Source organism: Podarcis muralis, chromosome 1 (assembly GCF_964188315.1).
Source record: "Podarcis muralis chromosome 1, rPodMur119.hap1.1, whole genome shotgun sequence".
NCBI lineage: Eukaryota > Metazoa > Chordata > Lepidosauria > Squamata > Lacertidae > Podarcis > Podarcis muralis.
The window spans coordinates 69,229,448-69,246,585 of NC_135655.1; the positions used below are offsets into that span (position 1 = coordinate 69,229,448).

A 17,138-nucleotide genomic window follows, 5' to 3' on the forward strand; every position below is an offset into this window, starting at 1 on the left:
GCTGGCTGCTATTATGATTGTTATTATGGCCAGTGCATTAGGTTATTATTGGCTGTTATGTGAAAGAATGTTGATGAAAGGATGTGTAATAATATACTTTTTTAATGCAATAAATGTGTGATGGCTGTGTATGTGGGAGTGAGTGATTGATAAAAGTGAGAGCGCTGGTAATTTAGGCCCTCCACTCTGCCACTGACAGCTATCCAACTCCAGGTTAGTAGTGAAGCTTGAACTAACCGCAGGATAGGATACTATACCATATCTTCTCCATATCACCTAAATAATGCATCTTTTCATGAGGTGGCCCTTAACACCTGCAACTTCCCATCATTTTGGAACTTGAGCGAACATGGAAGGCCCTTAATGCAGCATATAAATAGGTTTTTGTGTGAATTGAATATAGTCTTACTCTCACCAAGAGCCAGATTAGCGGTGATCTACACATAAATCAAGAACATTAGGTAGTCATACCTGTTGGCTTTGAATCTGAGCAGAGGCAGGTTTGACCATGTTCTGCTAAGATATTGGGTGTTTATGTCAAGGGTGAGTAACCTGTGGCCCTTCAGATGTTGCTGGAGTACAGATCTCATCATCTCTGAATGCTTGCCACACTGGCTGGGGTTGGTGGGAATTGATGTCCAATAACATTGGGAGGGCCACAGGGTCCCCATCCTTATATGTGTTTCTTCTGTTAACTTTTCTCTTACCCATCCAAAAGCAAAGAAAGAACCACAGTTTTGAGGGTTGGGCTTATGTCCTAGCAATAGGTGGGTTCAGGAAGGGGAGACAGGGATGAGCACACCATGCAAGTGAGGAATCTGAGATGACAACTAGATGCCAGAATCTGAGACAAAACTCAGAAGTAGTCACAGGCAAGAACCCAGACCTCAGTGCTACCCTAACAGTGGTCTCGAAGCCTTCTGGTACCCACAATTCTGTTACAGAGAGGTTAGTGATCATGGCTCTTCTTCCCTGAAGATGACCAGCTCTTGCTGAGAAGGATAGTGTCTTGTTTCTAAGGTATGAGCTCTTTGTGATAAGCCTAATAACTTGGGACTGTCATGGTGAGAAAAACAGGATTCTACAAACTCAGAGGTGTTGGTTTTCAAGGATGTTGGAAGGGAAACGTTCCCAGTCTCAGGGGTGGGTGATGTGCCCTCCATTTTCTTCTAATCATCTGTGGATCTCTCTGAACAAGAAGGTTCCACCTGCATGGCTACAATCTATGGCACACTTATTTGGGAGTATGCTATTAAACTCAGTGGGGCTGCACCCACATCTTATATTTTAAACATTCGGTGTATTGCTAGCTTCTGATGTTACTAGGCTGGTTGGTTCTAACCTGGAAGTGCTGGTCTAGTTTTTTTCCTTAAACACTCACGCTAACATACATTCAAGAGCCATCTACCTGGCTTACAGAGCATTTGGTGGGCCTAAGGTGACTCATTTAAATTATGTCAATAGATGGTGGAGGGGTGAGCCAGAAGGACACATCAACACTGAAGCCTTCGTGTGTCTGAGCCATGAAACTCCAATAACCTTTCGGTGACCATCTAAGCAGCTTCCAACATGCTATTATGTAAGTGCCCTTTGAGTGTTTTAGTTTACTTTTTTCTTTATAGTAAAACCTAAATGGAAATGGAAATAAATTATGGGGGGTCTGGATCACAGAAATGGTTTTTGTCATCAAAATTTGCTGTTCTGTCAGGTTTTGATAGAGAGCAATTTGTGTGACTCTAATGGTGGGATTTCCTCCCCACCTTTTAACTGCTTTTAACTCCAGAGCATGCCCCCTTTGCAAGTGGCTTTTGAAAGTTCCCCTGCCTCCCGATTCTGTGTCTTTTAACAAAGTACCTTTATTTGTCTGCATAGCCCCCACTCTTCTTCAGGGGCTGGCTATAATTCACGCTCTTAGTGCGCCCCCACATATTCAGCTCCCCAATGAACAACTTCATCAAAAAAACGCAGGATCTAATGAGATGGTTACTCTGTGTGACTCACTCACATTCTTTCACTTCTATAGCTACTGTACTTTCACACCTATTTACTGTAATTTCCTCCCAAACATAATTTGCTCCTGCAGTTGGAATTCAAACCCCCACCCTCAAGCAATGCAGTGAATAATAGTGCCTGGGAATTGGCAACTTGGAGACTCTAGAAGCCTACAAGTCAAAGGGAGAGTGAAAACAAAGCCTAATTATTCTCAAGGAATTGCGCTTCTTCAGCTGAAACTCCACATACTTTGAAAGAAAGACTAAAACCTGTTCACTTGTCTGTCTGAAATTGGTACCTGCTTTAGCTAACACACTACTGATAGCTGCATCTACACTACTTGTAACAGTCATGGCTTCCCCAGAGAATTCTGGGAACTGTAGTTTATTAGAGTGCTGAGAGTTGTTAAGAGATCCTTAATATATCAAAGTTCCCAGGATTCTTTTGGGGAAGCCACAACTGTTAAAGTGGTATATGATTGCTTTAAATGGATGGTGTGGATGAGCCCCCAAAATACATTCTTGTGTATGATATGTGCCCCTCTTTTGCTTTCTTTTTTTGCGTGTGAAAGTGACCCTTAATTTGCCCAGCGAGTGAGAAGGGTAGTGGCGACAAGAAATGACCAGAGGCTGAAATTAGTTTGGAGAATATAGTTGCAGTGCATCAGCAGATGAGCAGTTCTGAAAGATGTAAATGATATCAAAGAAACATTAAAGCACTTTTAAGTTGGATGCTGGGAAAGGGAAAATATAAGAAACAGTGTATACAAGGGAAACATTAGGATGCAAAGCTTATGTGGGAAAGTAAAGTGTGAAATAAACTGTATTAAAACATCAGGTAAAGTAGTTATTATATGCAATGTTTACAATATGCAATTTTAAAATGAACTACAATTTATCCATTGCAGAATCCTGTATTGGCCCACCTAAACTCCACCAGTTATCTAGTTAAATTTTACTATAATCAGAGCAATCCTAACTGCAAAGCATTTTAGTTTAAGAGAATAATAGCTACCAATACAGCATTCCAGGGCATAGGCTTCTTTAGTCTTAGATGCATGCTATCAGGTGTTAGTGTGATATCCAGGATATCATATCTAGGAACATCCAAACAGAAAATTACTTTCAAGTAAAAATTAAACAAAAATATTCAATAACAGAATAGTGAAGTCTGAAACTCACCAGGTAAATCCAGTAAGGAAGAATAAAATAAAAGTAATGTGTAAAAATTAAATTCTCAAAACTGTTTATAGGCCAAAGCTCAGGAAAACCATGCTTTGTATAAAAATCACTAGGAACAGTTCTGATAAGGAAAAGAAAACTCTTCCCAAACAAATAAGAAAGATTAATCAGAGCTGTACAAAATGAGGAAAACTCAGCACAGAAAAGCTAACTCCCAGCAAAACTGCAAAGAGTAAGAATGAAATCCAAAAGCAACATTTTCATTTCCCTATGTGTGTGAGCTTACAGAACAAAAAAGATATAAGAAAAACCGCTTGTCTGAAATAGATGAATCTAATAGGGATTTTTGTGAAGACAAGAAACAAACCACGATCCTCCTATAAACTTCCCACCTCCTCCCTCAAAAAAACCTTTACTGCTTGCTAATTTGTTTCTTAAATCCCCCTTCATAGATCACTGCCTTGTCGTGGCGAAGGGGCTTGAATAACTCAGAGAAGCTATGAGCTCTGCTGTGCAGGGCTACCCAAGATGGACAGGTCATTGTAGAGAGTTTTGACCAAACGTGATCCACCTGGAGCAGGAACCGGCAAGCCACTCCAGTATCCCTGCCAAGAAAACTCCATGGACAAAAACAACAGGCATATAAAAATCCCCCCTTTACTCACAATTAAAATTTAGTTATTGAAATGACAGGTCATGGTGTTCATCATACCATTTATCTTTACTGTTCAGAAACAGCTAACCTTTGTTTCCAGGCAGCTGATGTCCTCCTAGGGTCATTTCAGGGGGTGCTCAGGGGCACAGAGCTACTAAAAGTGGCAGGCTTCATACTTTCCTCACAAATCACAACTATGGTCCATGGTGGAATTGTCCAAGACCTAACTATCATAGCAACCACTTACTCACCTTTCCCCTCATTTCAGAATCCAGAGGTGCAGGCTGAGAAAAAATCTTTGCCCTCCACTGCAACATGAAACAGACAGACTGTTTACGAGCCACTGTTTGAAGTATCATTTTGTTCTGCCTTGGTCAGACCCCACCCAGACCCTATTTTCCAGGGATGCCCCAGATTAGAGAAGCCATCCCAGTTTCTTATTTGATCCTGGAATGTCCCACTTTTCCTTAGGAAGTCCCTATTTTCGTTGGAGAAATGTTGGTGGGTATGGAGTTATCTGACCCCCAAGCCGTCTGAAGGCAATCCTGTAAAGGGAAGATTCACATAGGTTGGTCTGTTGGTCTGACACAGTCGAAATAAATAAATAAAATTTAAAAATTGTCCAGTAGCACCTTAGAGACCAACTAAGTTTTTTCTGGGTATAAGCTTTTGTGTGCATGCATACTTCTTCTGATACACTTCTTAGTTGGTCTCTAAGGAGCTACTGGACAATTTTTTTAATCTGTTAAAGGAAGTTTTTTTAAAAAAAAAGTTAAAATTTTTATTATGTTTTTATATATGTTGGAAGCTGCCCAGAGTGGCTGGGGCAACTCAGTAAGATGTGTGGGGTATATATAGTAAAATTATAATTATGGAATGGGATGCCCCGATTTTCATCGGGGAAATGTTGGAGGCTTTGCCCACCTGGAGTACTGTGTCCAGTTCTGGGTGCTACAATTTTAGAAGGGTATTGACAAGCTGGAACATGTGCAGTCGAGAGCAACCAAGATGATCAAGTGTCTGGAAACCAAGCCTTATGAGGAATGGTCGAGGGAGTTGGGTAGGTTTAGCCTGGAAAAGAGGAGACTGAGAGGAGATATGATAGGCATCTTCAAATATCTAAAGGGCTGTCACATGGATGGAGCAAGCTTGTTTTCTTCTGCTCTGGAGGCTGGGACCTACACCAATGGATTCAAGTTACAAGAAAGGAGATTCCAAATAAAATCAGGAAGAACTTTTTGATGGTAAGAGCTGTTTGACAGTGGAACAGACTCCCCCGGAAGGTGGTGTACATTCATTCCTGGGAGGTTTTTAAGCAGAGGTTGCATGACCATCTGCCAGGATGCTTTAGTTGAGATTCCTGCAATGCAGGCATTTGGACTAGATGACCCTCAAGGTCCCTTACAATTATACAAATCTATGATTCTCTAAGCGGTTTTCAAATTTCCCACTTTCTGGGTAGGAAAGGATTTTGCCTTGCATGTCTGCAACTGCACATTCTGGGGAGAAAAGTAAGGTGTAATTTCAATTCTAGCAGAGCACTAGTTGGGCCATCTAGACTTCACTATAGCCTTATGTGAATTGAGATTATAATTTAGACCACACAGCCAACATAACAACTCCCTGTGGCTGTACACTTTCTAGGGAAAGTTTGGTAGTCGCTGTGATTTTCAGCTACGTTTCAACAAAGGCTGTTCATCATTAATTATCTTCTCATCAAGAAGTCCCTGATAAGCTTCTGCGGAACAGTCAAAACCTCTTTTCTACAGCAGGTATCTTCAGCTTTTTCAAACCCAGGGCCCAGCTGCATTTGGGGATGCATTTCTTAATTTTTGACCATATATTTCCATGGTGGTAGTGGTCCTGTTGTGACCCACCTTGGATCAGACCTAACCCATCAGCTGAAGACCAGTGTTCTACAGTATCTGTCAAGATAGAAACAGGTATGTTTAGATCCCATGGAAATCTTTGTTTGATTAAGGGGACAGGATTAAGTGGGATAGAAATAGTTTTTAAAAGTTAGTTGAATTAAAAAGCAACCATCTTTCTCTGTGTTGGAGCTACAGTCTGAAGAGAAAGGAGGACTTGAAGGAGATACTTGGGAAATGTGAGTCTCTAGGTTCACAGTGAGTGAAATAAGTCCTGCAGTTGGCGGTCAATGGTACCAGAGCACCAGACTGAGACAACCTCACAAAACTGATACAAACATGAAAGAGCTTTTGGGAAACCAAGTGAAGTGTGTCCTCTGGCTCTTCAAATTACTTTGTCCTGGACTACTGCAGAGGTTGACCTGTTCCGTTATCCAGGGCTCTGAGTTGATAAAGAACTTCTTGGAGGATTATAGACCGTGTGTTTTATTGGGCCATGTTATCTTTTAAAAGCATGCCTGCAGAATCCCCTAGGATGGATGGGGGACAATATTGAAACCAGTGAGATGTATCTGTTTTCACGAAGGAATGGGGATTGTTGTAGCAGCATCACCCAGGCATTACAGTTGATCAGATACAGTACTTTACAGTTTAGATTTAAAGGAAGGGCTTACCCTTAATTATCAATATGGACCATAGGTGTTAATTAAAAGCACTGAAAAACTCTAAAGCTAACAAATCAACCTTGTACTATACAGAGATATGTGTGGGAGATAGTATATTGAAGTGGGAGGAGGAAGGAGTTGTTTGTTTGTGGAGGAAACAAATGAGAAAAATGAAAAGGAAAAATCCAACATTGTGTATGATGATTACAGAATTATTTCAAGTCTATAATTTTTAAAAGAATAAGAACTTGAATAGAAAAAAACTTTACTGAAATAATATAGTAAGCTTAAGAGTGGAGTAACTTCAAAATAAAATATTTTTACTGTAAGCCTTGTTCATACAAGTTTTGATTTTTGAAATTCCCTGCCGGCATCCAGGGATTTTAGGTCAAGACCTTGAGGAACTGGAGTTTTGTTACCTAGGGTTGCCATATTTCAAAAAGTATAAACCAGCTTTTTAAAATGATTTTTTGATTGACTTGCCTAAGATCCAGGACAAAGTGCCACCTTTCGGAAATTCTCCCCAGATGTCAATTCTACCTTTAAAATCCCAGTAATGTCTGAGAAAATCCGGATGTATGGCAGCCCTACATTACCCAAACATTAAATTTTCAGAATCCTGGGATACTTCCCAGGTTTTAATGATAGATCTATGTGGAAATATGTGTATTACTATAGATAAATAGTTACCAGGGTTAAAATGCTGAGCATTCTTACTTGTAAACAAGTCAGTTTGAAATTCGTTTGGATTAGGTTGGAATAAAACATAAACCCTCTTCACAACTTTCTAAATATATTTACTGAATCTATAGAGTTGATGGAGCAGGATCATGCCTGCTGACCTTAGCCTGAGTTCATATACATCTCTCTCTCTCTCTCTCTCTCTCTCTCTCTCTCTCTTTCTTTCAGCACACCTTTATTACAGCTATCCTTATGCTCATCAGATTTGACAGACAAAGCTGCTAATGGCAGGAAGTTGTTGTTAAGGGGAGTTTTTATAATAATAAATATCTCTAATCTGCCCTTCATCTTCTGGGCACATTCCAACACATTGTACAGAACATAAAATAACAGCTCACATAACATATAAAAATAAAACAATAAAAATATTATTTACTTAAAACTTTTCTAGACTGCCTCTCATTAAAATAATACCAAGCTGATGTTGAATAAAACAATCTGGTGGAAAATAACAATTTAATATACAATTAAGAAACAATTACAGTAACCAGGAATTGTTCAAATAATACCTCAGCAAACGATGTCAATATTAAGATATTAATGCCATGCTTCCCCCTCAAAAAACCCACAAGGTGGCTAACATTTGCAGAATTAATGTCACCGTGTGAACAATTAAAAATGGAAGCAACAACTCACCCAAGCAAGAGAGAAACAGCTTAGAATAGGGCTGTGAACAATTTCAGAGCTTCAGGTATGGATCAGGTGTGATTTTCTGGGAAAGGCACCAAGAGGTTATCCTAAAAGTACTTTGGAGGGACTGGCAGCAGGGTCTTCAGCTGCTGAGTGGAGGGCCTAGGCAGGTTACATGGAAAAAGCATTGGGTAAGCTCTCAAACATGCAAGTTTGAGATGGAACAATCAACAATTAAATCCAGGGATTAAACTAAAACAGCGCTGAGCTGCTCCTATGACTAGCATGTTATGATGGGGAAAACTCTGCCCCCCTCCCCCAGATATTGTTGAACTCTACCTCCTATCAGCTCCAGCCAGCATGGCCAATGGTCAGGGAGGATGGGAGCTGTAGTCCAACAATGTTAGGAAGGCAACAGGTTCTCCATCCCCTCCTTAGGAGCTTTTCATTGTTGGATGTTGTTGCATTCAGGTCCTGCTTTTGGGCTTCCCATAAGTTGACCACTGTGAGAACAGAATGCGGGACTATATTGGCCATTGGGCTGACCCACTGGGGTCTTCTTCTGTTCCCTTAGAATGCTGCAGTCAGGATGACTTCACTTCAGGAGCCTCCTTTGTTGCACCTCACATCAAGATCTCTCTCTCTTTCTTTTTTTAAAGTCACTTTTTGGTTTCATCATGTTTCCAAAAAGTGAAACAGATTGAGCTCCGAATATTATGTTGCTGTCTGAGTCAAAGGGAGATGCAGAGATGGCTTTGCTGTGTGATACAGAGTTAAACTCTCTGGGACTTATTACAAAGAAATTCCATTAGCAATATTTAAATGCCAGCTTTGAAAGGCACTCGATAATATGTGTGTTGGCGCTGATCAAGAATAGTACCTTTTAAAGATGAAAAAGTAATGTGACTGTTAGTCTAACATAAAAGTGTCAAGCTGTGGGCAGTCTCTTGTCATTTAAAGAATCTGGGCTATTCCTAGTGGGAATGGGGTTGGAAGGGAGAAAGAAAAGTACATACTAAAAAGTGTAGATGTACATTTCTACACAGAGACATTATTTGTTCTGGCACACGCCCTACCAAGCAGCTTGTGGGGATAAGGCAGACAACTTCAAAATTGAATTACCTTAATCCCCCTTCAGGAGAGCAAGGGTGAGATATCAGAATTATTTTAAATGATTGCATCATAAATGAGGTGGCTTTCTTTCTTTTTAAAATCAAAACTGTAGTATTAAATAAAAAAAAAAAGGTTTTCTTAATGTTGTAAACAGGCATATAACAACTATGAAATAAAGGAGAGCTGGGACTTTTAAGCATTTGTAAGAAGCTTGGGATCACTCCTTCCTCGTCTGCTTTTAAATAGTTTGCAAGCCATGGAGAAAAATGGTGTTTGTTCTCTTCTGAGCTTTTTTATTTATTTTATTTATTAAATTTGTTAGTTGCTTTGTCTTGCCCAGGACAACCCAAAGTGACTTACAACCAAGCTCCCCACCATCCCACATAAATCTGTTCCAAACAAATGTCACACTTAATTGGATTGATTCATCTCCTTGGGATCTTTGAGCATGGATACATGGACTGATACAGTTAGTGCCCAGACCATCTCAAGAATGGCTGATGAAACCTTAACTGCCTTACCTGTCATTGCTGTCAAATTCTATTATAAGGTACATTTATAAATAAAACACATCAAGTTTCAAGCACTGACATTTGAGGAAGTGGCAGTGAAACAAAAGTTTAGCTACAATTGGCTCATTGGAGAAAACCCAAACAAACATGTAATACTACCTACCCCCACTTTTAAAAAACAGTTTGTATTTATGACGGACTCTTCATTTTTTGTGCCAAAAGCCAACAAAGAAAATTTGGGGACTCTAGCGGGAGAACAGGAACAGTCCGATTCCATGCATGTTTTTTTTCTGCTTTCAGTGGGAGGTCAATGGAACTTCTGCTTCTTTCCATGGGATTTACTGTGGTACAACTTGAGGTCTCAGATTTCAGTGGTGCCCTGTGCAACACCCAAATACCACACACCCCACCTCTATCGCTCCATTCTAGATCACAGTTGTGGCGCCGCAATTCTTAAAGCCTTCCAATTTCTCCTTTGCTACTGTTCTGCCCAGGAGCAGATGGTGTGTGTGGTAGGACAGCATTGCTCACCTGACCTTCAGTCAGTCCCTTGACTATTGCTTAAATGGCCTCAGTCCAGTATACCTGAAGGAGCTTCTCCACCCCCATTGTTCCGCCCGGACACTGAAGTCCAGTGCTGAGGGCTTTCTGGTGGTTCCCTCACTGTGAGAAGCCAAGTTACAGGGAACAAGGCAGAGGGTCTTCTCAGTAGTGGCACCCACCCTGTGGAACGCCCTCCCACCAGATGTCAAAGAGAAAAACAACTACCAGACTTTTAGAAGACATCTGAAGGCAGCCCTGTTTAGGGAAGCTTCTAATGTTTAATAGACCATTGTATTTTAATATTTTGTTGGAAGTGGCCCAGAGTGGCTGGGGAAACCCAGCCAGATGGGCATAAATAATCAATTATTATTAAATTGTTATTACTGGGAGGGAGAAGGGAGATGCAATGGTGAGGTGAGTGTGATGTGTTTGCATCTGTAAAATGCTGCCAGTTTGAGGATAAGCTAAATGTACAGTGGTACCTTGGGTTACAAACACCTCAGGTTACAGACTCCACGTACCTCGGGTTAAGAACTTTACCTCAGGATGAGAACAGAAATCTTGCGCTGGTGGCACAGCGGCAGTGGGAGGCCCCATTAGCTAAAGTGGTACCTCAGGTTAAGAATGGTTTCAGCTTAAGAACGGACCTCCAGAACGAATTAAATGTGTAACCAGAGGTACCACTGTATTAGTTAGTGGCTGGCAGGGAAGCTAAATGTTGGGAGCTACGAGTCAGGATGTGTGGATTCTTGTTTGAAAAATCTCAAAGGGAAACTCAGGTTAAAAACAAGGTTGTGCATTCATTTTGGCATGAATGAAAAATGTAACTGATGGGCTGATGTGGTTCCACTTTAATCAATTCTGCATTGAATGTACAGAGGAATGAAGCGGCATACTTTTCATTACTCTCATTCATGGCCCTGTGTCCCTTATTTCCAACTGCCGAAGGGCTGACTTTCTTCTGGTGGGACAGTTACTCTTGACAGCCACAATTTTATTGCTCCAGAATGCCCTGAACATTGAAGTCCTTTGGGGAAAATGCCCCTGTGGAAAATAGCAGCAACTGCCCCCCAAAAGAGAAAAGCCAGAAAAAAAAAGAGGACCCATTGACACACAAATGATGAAAATAACTGTATGAAAACAGTGGTAATTCTGTGAAACTTTTAGCAGTTTGGGGCTGAGAGAGAGCAAAGCACTGGGAAGAATGTTGCTGCTTGTAGAAGTAACATGATTGTCACATGATTCTTGTAAAAAACCCAATAGAACTCACGGACAGAACTCATTTTACTTGGAATCTGGAACTAACCATGGGCTTGGTTCAACACCCCATAATATCCTCTCTGTTTGTTCATGTGCAAATAAGCAATTTATTATAAAGACACTGTGAGCCTCCTGTATTAATGTGTTTAAAACAAAGGACACTTTGAACTTTCCTTCAGTTGGTGCAGAGGAGAACAGAACTAAACTGCACTGTTAGAGCTACAGTTCTATGACCCAGCAAGGCAAGAGCGTCATTTATCTCTCTCTCTGTCTATCAATTTCCAACAGATTTAGCATTCTAAAATTTGTATTTAATGCAATTCATATGATTTTTACTCTATTAGGTTTTTTTGTTTTGTTTGTATTGTTTTGTTTCCTTCCTAAGTTCCCCTTATCTGTTACCTCTTGTAAATACTGGTGTTAGGCTTCGTGCTCCTCTTCTAGGACCAGTTTCATAACCTTGCCTTCCTTATTTTGTTTACCTAATGATCTCTGCACAGCAAATTGTTGTTCCGAGTCTTTTGCCGTCCTCTTCAGAGTATTCCTTCCTGTGATTTGAAGCTTGTTACTAATATATTGTTCTCAGTTAAGATCAGGCATTGCTAACTTGCTTTGCTTCAGTTGTCACGCATGGTGGTATTTTACTTTAGTGCTGTGCCCTTTTGTTGCCCTTCCTTGGCACTTCGATCAGCAGCATTGTATAAATAGTTAAAATGAAATGTCCATTGGAAGATTGCGGAGGAGGACCAACATTAGCATCCTAGTGGCCTCATGATGGAACAAATTGGCTGCAAATGGGATACTAGAGGACCATGATCTCAACCTTTGTTATTCACAATTCCTTGCTATCAAAGTTCATTGCCTGTCCCCAGGAGACTCAGAATATATAGCAATCCAATGCATTCAAATGTCTGGCCATCTGAATAATTGGGATGTTTCCCAGTCAACTCACATAAATGAGGCTCACATAAAAGTTTCCCACTATTTAGACTAGTCTTGGTCATCTCACTGCAAAGATCTCCCTTTTAATTATGCTATAAATTGCATCTGAAAGGACAATACATGAACTGGTAAAACCAGGTGCAAGCAGCTGAGCGAGTGAACACCATTGCAGGACATTGAAGTACCTGGAGCAGAGTGCAGACACCATGAAAGATGTGATGAGCAGCCAGGAGTGAGTTCAGCAAAATGTATCTGCATGGTTCCAACACACATTTTGGAATGGGCATCTGTATGTGAAATAAAGAACCCATCAACTGAGTCTCCCCAAGAAACACTTTTATGATATCTTGTATATTGTTCAAGACAGACAAACTGGGACATCTTAAGTGAAGGGACTTAGATTTTGAGCATGGTGAGATATGGGCTGTTGGGCACACCTAGTGAGCATAAAAACCCAGCAGAGTAATAGGCAACTTGTGACACCAACTGACCAGGACATACCTTGCCACTCCAATGCTCCATCTATGTTCAGAGGTTTTAAGGGGATGTAGCAAGCCAAGAATAGGTCATGTAGGGAAGCTCTCCACTACCTATCTCAGCTTGGATTAGGCACTCACAGCTCATCCTCTAGCAATATACATCTTGCAATGCTAAAATGATCGAAGGAATATTCATCATAAATATGTATTATTTATGCAGCACTTTCAGTGAGCCCAGTGTTTTAGACCATAAGCAGAAAAGGACAGAGCAGGTTACTGCTCCAAAAGCTTGTAGTCTGAGGTTTGCTTATGAAGAGAAAATACAAAGGTTGTTATACATGTGTAGATTTTTGTTGTGGTGGGGGATGAAGATTAAGGAGTTAAGCAATAGGCTTTATGGAGAAAACAAATTCTGAGGAAGGACGAAGCACTATGTACATGTTTCTAGGTGGGAGTGGGTAACATACAAACATACACAAAGTTGTTAAAGGAAGCAGTAGCCCACAAAGAGCTCAGAGCAAGGGTGGGATGGCTAAAGGAGTAGAGGTCACAGGCAGGGAGTGCACTGGGAGATAGAGGCAGAAGATGGGCTGAATAAACCCATAGCTGGGCCATACTAAGTAACGTTATTCAGTTAAGGGCCATGCTTCTTCTCTGTATACGTCACAATGAATGCCAGAACAACAATGGAGGTGGAATATTGCCCTCACGCCCTGCTTGTGGGCTTCCCAAAGGCTTCTGGGAAACAGGATGCCAGACTAAACAAGCCTTTGCTCTAATATTCTTGAGTTCTATTCCTAAAACTGGTGTGGAGAACATATGAAGCTTATAAAACATGTCTTAAATATAGGAGAGATTATTCAGTGCACAGAAACGACTTTTTTCCTTGCTGAGAACTGAGCCTGGACATTCTGAAAAGGGCAAACTCATTTACAATGTTAGTTATGATAAGTGGCTCCAGTCAAGCATCTCAGGTTGGGAGGCTCCCAGCTGTTTGTGTGTGTTCCTGTGGGCAAGGGGGTGTAATAGGAGTTTCAAGAATTATTTAGAGGTTTTAACGCCCTTGTTCTGTTTCAGAGATTGAAGCAGAGCAGTTTCTGTGAAAAGATTTGTTAGTCTGAGTTAGTGTAAGTGGATAGTCTACTGATTTATTCAACAGGACAGGGAGTTCTCTATCTACAAAATTGTGTGGCTTGATTGCAAAGTTTCTCAAGGCCCTATAGGGTAATGGTGCACCCATTAAGATTCAGATTTGTCCTTTATTCTAATAGTGCATTGGAGAAATGAACCTCTTTGCTCAGAGGGCAACTTGGCAGGATCTTGCCAGGTTAGAGAGATGCCAAGATAAGGGAGCTCTCTTCTGCGTGATTTTTTAGGGCAATAGCACAAAGTTGCCTGATATTTTTCTTGTGTTAGATGGCATCATTCTTTTTCAAAGCACTGCTCTTAGTTCCTGTGGTAAAAAGCTTCGGTCGTTAGGCGTCTAGACTAGATAACACATGTCCTGTAGCTCTACCTTTGAGGAACAGATAAACTTGTCCAAAATATGGGCTAGATAAGAAAAATTATACCTGTACTGGCATATTTTATGGATTGCTTGTGGGCACCCTGTTCTGTAAGCATACCTGTCTACTTTCTCCCCCCCTCTTTTTTGGAGAGAAGTCTTGAACCTAGAAGCCATAACCAACCACTGGATTAAAGGAATGGCTGGGTAGGTAGATTGGCATCTTTACCACCAGCCGGTTCCTGAGTCTTCTTGCAGCTTACGGTAATCCAGTCCTCTCCATCTGGAGGGAAGAGCTTGGAATCTGGGTGGTTTTTCTGCTAGGGATCAGAACCAACAATACAACCTAATTATAAGCTGCTTTTCTTGGCTGAAAAGTGAACCAAAGTATCACAACTATACAGCAAACAAGCAAGTAAATGACAAAACTTTAAACAAAATGACTTGCATCTACAATAATAGTGATGGTGGCATTGTGTGATTGGCATATAGAGCAAGCAGATCTTCTGTACTGTCTGTCAGATGCAATCCCATGATAAAATATTGCTGTGAAAAGCTGGGCACTCGGGCAAAATACACAATCAGAAGCATGAGATGGAAATGTTGCTGTTCACACTACAGGTGGGGGACTGAATGTGTGAATGCTCTGTCATTTTTTAAACAAACACTTCCTGGCACATTCAGAACTAGCATGTCAGGGAAAAGTTTAAGTTAGAATTTTTGCTCTGACTTGATCCGTTCATATATTCAGATGTCTGTCTGTAGTCCAGTGGGACAGCTACATTAGGTGAGGTCCCTGATTGTGAAGATTGGTTCCTAGTGTTCTGTCAATATTGCTCTTTCATGTTGGTTTAAATGTCTCTTAGGAGGCCAAGTGCATAAGTAATCATTTGCTCCAGTTCGTCACTACCCAACAGCTCTCTACAACTAGCAAGATGCCTTCTTCTTTGAATGCACAAGGTTTGTTCCCCAGAATTTCCAGGTAGGGCTGTGAACATTCCCTGTCTGAAACATTGGAGAGAAGCTGCCAGAAAGCACAGAATTCCAATACTGAGCTAGATGGACCAGAATAGTCTAAGGCACCTTCCTCTATATCTCTGTGGACAGCAAGTGTTGTTGGACTGATAGCATTGAACCATGCTGTTGGCTAATTTTAATGCCTTGTCTTGACCTACTGCATGGGCTGGGAACCTTTCCACCTTTGTATATTGCCAGCCTTTTGGGGGAGGGGGGGCGCATGCCAGCATTGAGCCATGCCAGAATCAAAAGTGGGTGAAGCAAGGAATGCAAATTGAAACTATGCATAGTAGGCTAGTTTCTACACACACACACACACACACACACACACACGACATGTCTCTCTTCATCTAGGCAATCAAGATACATTGTCAGAGTTCAAGGACTCATTCCAGCCAAGCAAAAACACTCATTGAAGGTATGAAGTGGGGTCAAGGAGGGTCTGTGGCTTGTGGAGAGTCCCATGTGTCATGTCTAGATGTCTGGAAGGTCACATTTGACCACTGAGCTTGAGATTCCCAACCCTTAACTTGCACTGAGAGAACACATGTTCTTTATGAAGCAGTGCCTAGGCAACTTCTGAGAGGGGCAAACTGTGTCTCATTAGCTTGGTGTAAGGATGTATCTAGGTCTTTAATTAGAAGCACTCTTGTAAGAGCAATAGTTGGCTGCTCCCAGTGTGTTTGCTGTGGTGGAAAATTGTCCCTTGTACCTTTTAGATCTGCACATTTTTTATGATTGCATTTTATCTTTTTTAAAGAGGGAATGAGTATGTTTATTAAGGTGGTTGTATTTACTCTTAATGCAGTGTATTAAGCCTCTATTTGTTACAAAGGAATCTGTCAACTTTTTAAGCACGTACACCACTAAAGCAGAGCTATGGATTATAAATGTTTCCAAGGCACTTTGCTTTCATTAAAGGCAGAGAAGATTTGGTGGGCTGTGTTTTAGTTTTTAATAAATAGTGCACTTTGTGTGGAGTGTTCCCATTTCTTAAATCAGATGTGCACTTTTTAGAAAGAAAGAAAGAAAGAAAGAAAGAAAGAAAGAAAGAAAGAAAGAAAATGTTTTCTTTCTTAAATGGGATCTGACTATTTTATATTGGGACATTTGAATGTGCCATCCTGCCTTTTGAGTTGCTGTGTGCATCATTATGAACCCTTTTATCTTTCATTAATTTATGTAGTAAGCCATTGTTGGAAGCACACACAATTGCATGAACAAACACACCCACTCTCACTCCTATTGGAAATATGTTCACATTAGATTTGACACCTAGCCTAACAGACAAAATGAATGAGCTGCTAATGATGTCTAAGGGCCAGCATGCACACACAGTTATATGCTGCTTGATTGCTCAAGCCTTGATGACGCACGGCTAAATGTATGAAACGACTCCACTGAAATGGATGTTGATAGGAAAGCCTATAATAATTGGTGTTCGACTTACACTGGCTCTGCTCATTCACACATGCTGCTGGTCTACACTTGATGTCACAACTGATGACTGATCAGTGAGTTGTCACCGCGTAATAAAGAAAGCCTAACCACGCAATCCTATGCATGTCTACTCAGAAGCAGAAAGGTTGGAGAATTCCAATGAAAACAGAAACGGAAGCAGAAATTGCCCGTTTTTGGTTATTCATGCCAGGACAGAAATCAATCCAGTGACTATGATCAGCATTCACTGTGGTTGCTGTTGTTTACAGTCTGCAAATGAAACGTAATTGATTACGCCCCCCCTTCACTTTCCTTGTGTTTCCTTTGTACTGAAATTAAGGAGGTGGAATAGTATAATATTACATAATTTTGCCACAGTGGGCAGTGAGACAAAGATTGTATTTTTTTGGTGGAAGAGGAACTGCAGCAGAAGGGAAACAATGCCTCGTGCGATGAATACAGGGTAGAATGGAAGATGACACTTTCTTACTCAGAAGTAAGTGCCACTGAGTTTAATGAGACTTACTCCCAGTTAAGAGATCAAATAGAATACGTAATACCAAGCATAGTGCTTCACATATATGATCTCCTTGTAT

The 17,138-nt window shown here is 40.8% G+C and overlaps 1 long non-coding RNA gene across 1 annotated transcript; it reads left to right on the plus strand.

Annotated features, from left to right (window-relative positions):
• Positions 1 to 1,468: 1,468 nt before the first annotated feature.
• Positions 1,469 to 9,046, plus strand: LOC144328073 (uncharacterized). The gene is made up of 2 exons (XR_013393323.1): positions 1,469 to 1,579; positions 3,626 to 9,046. It is a non-coding gene; the product is annotated as an uncharacterized LOC144328073 (long non-coding RNA).
• Positions 9,047 to 17,138: the final 8,092 nt, after the last annotated feature.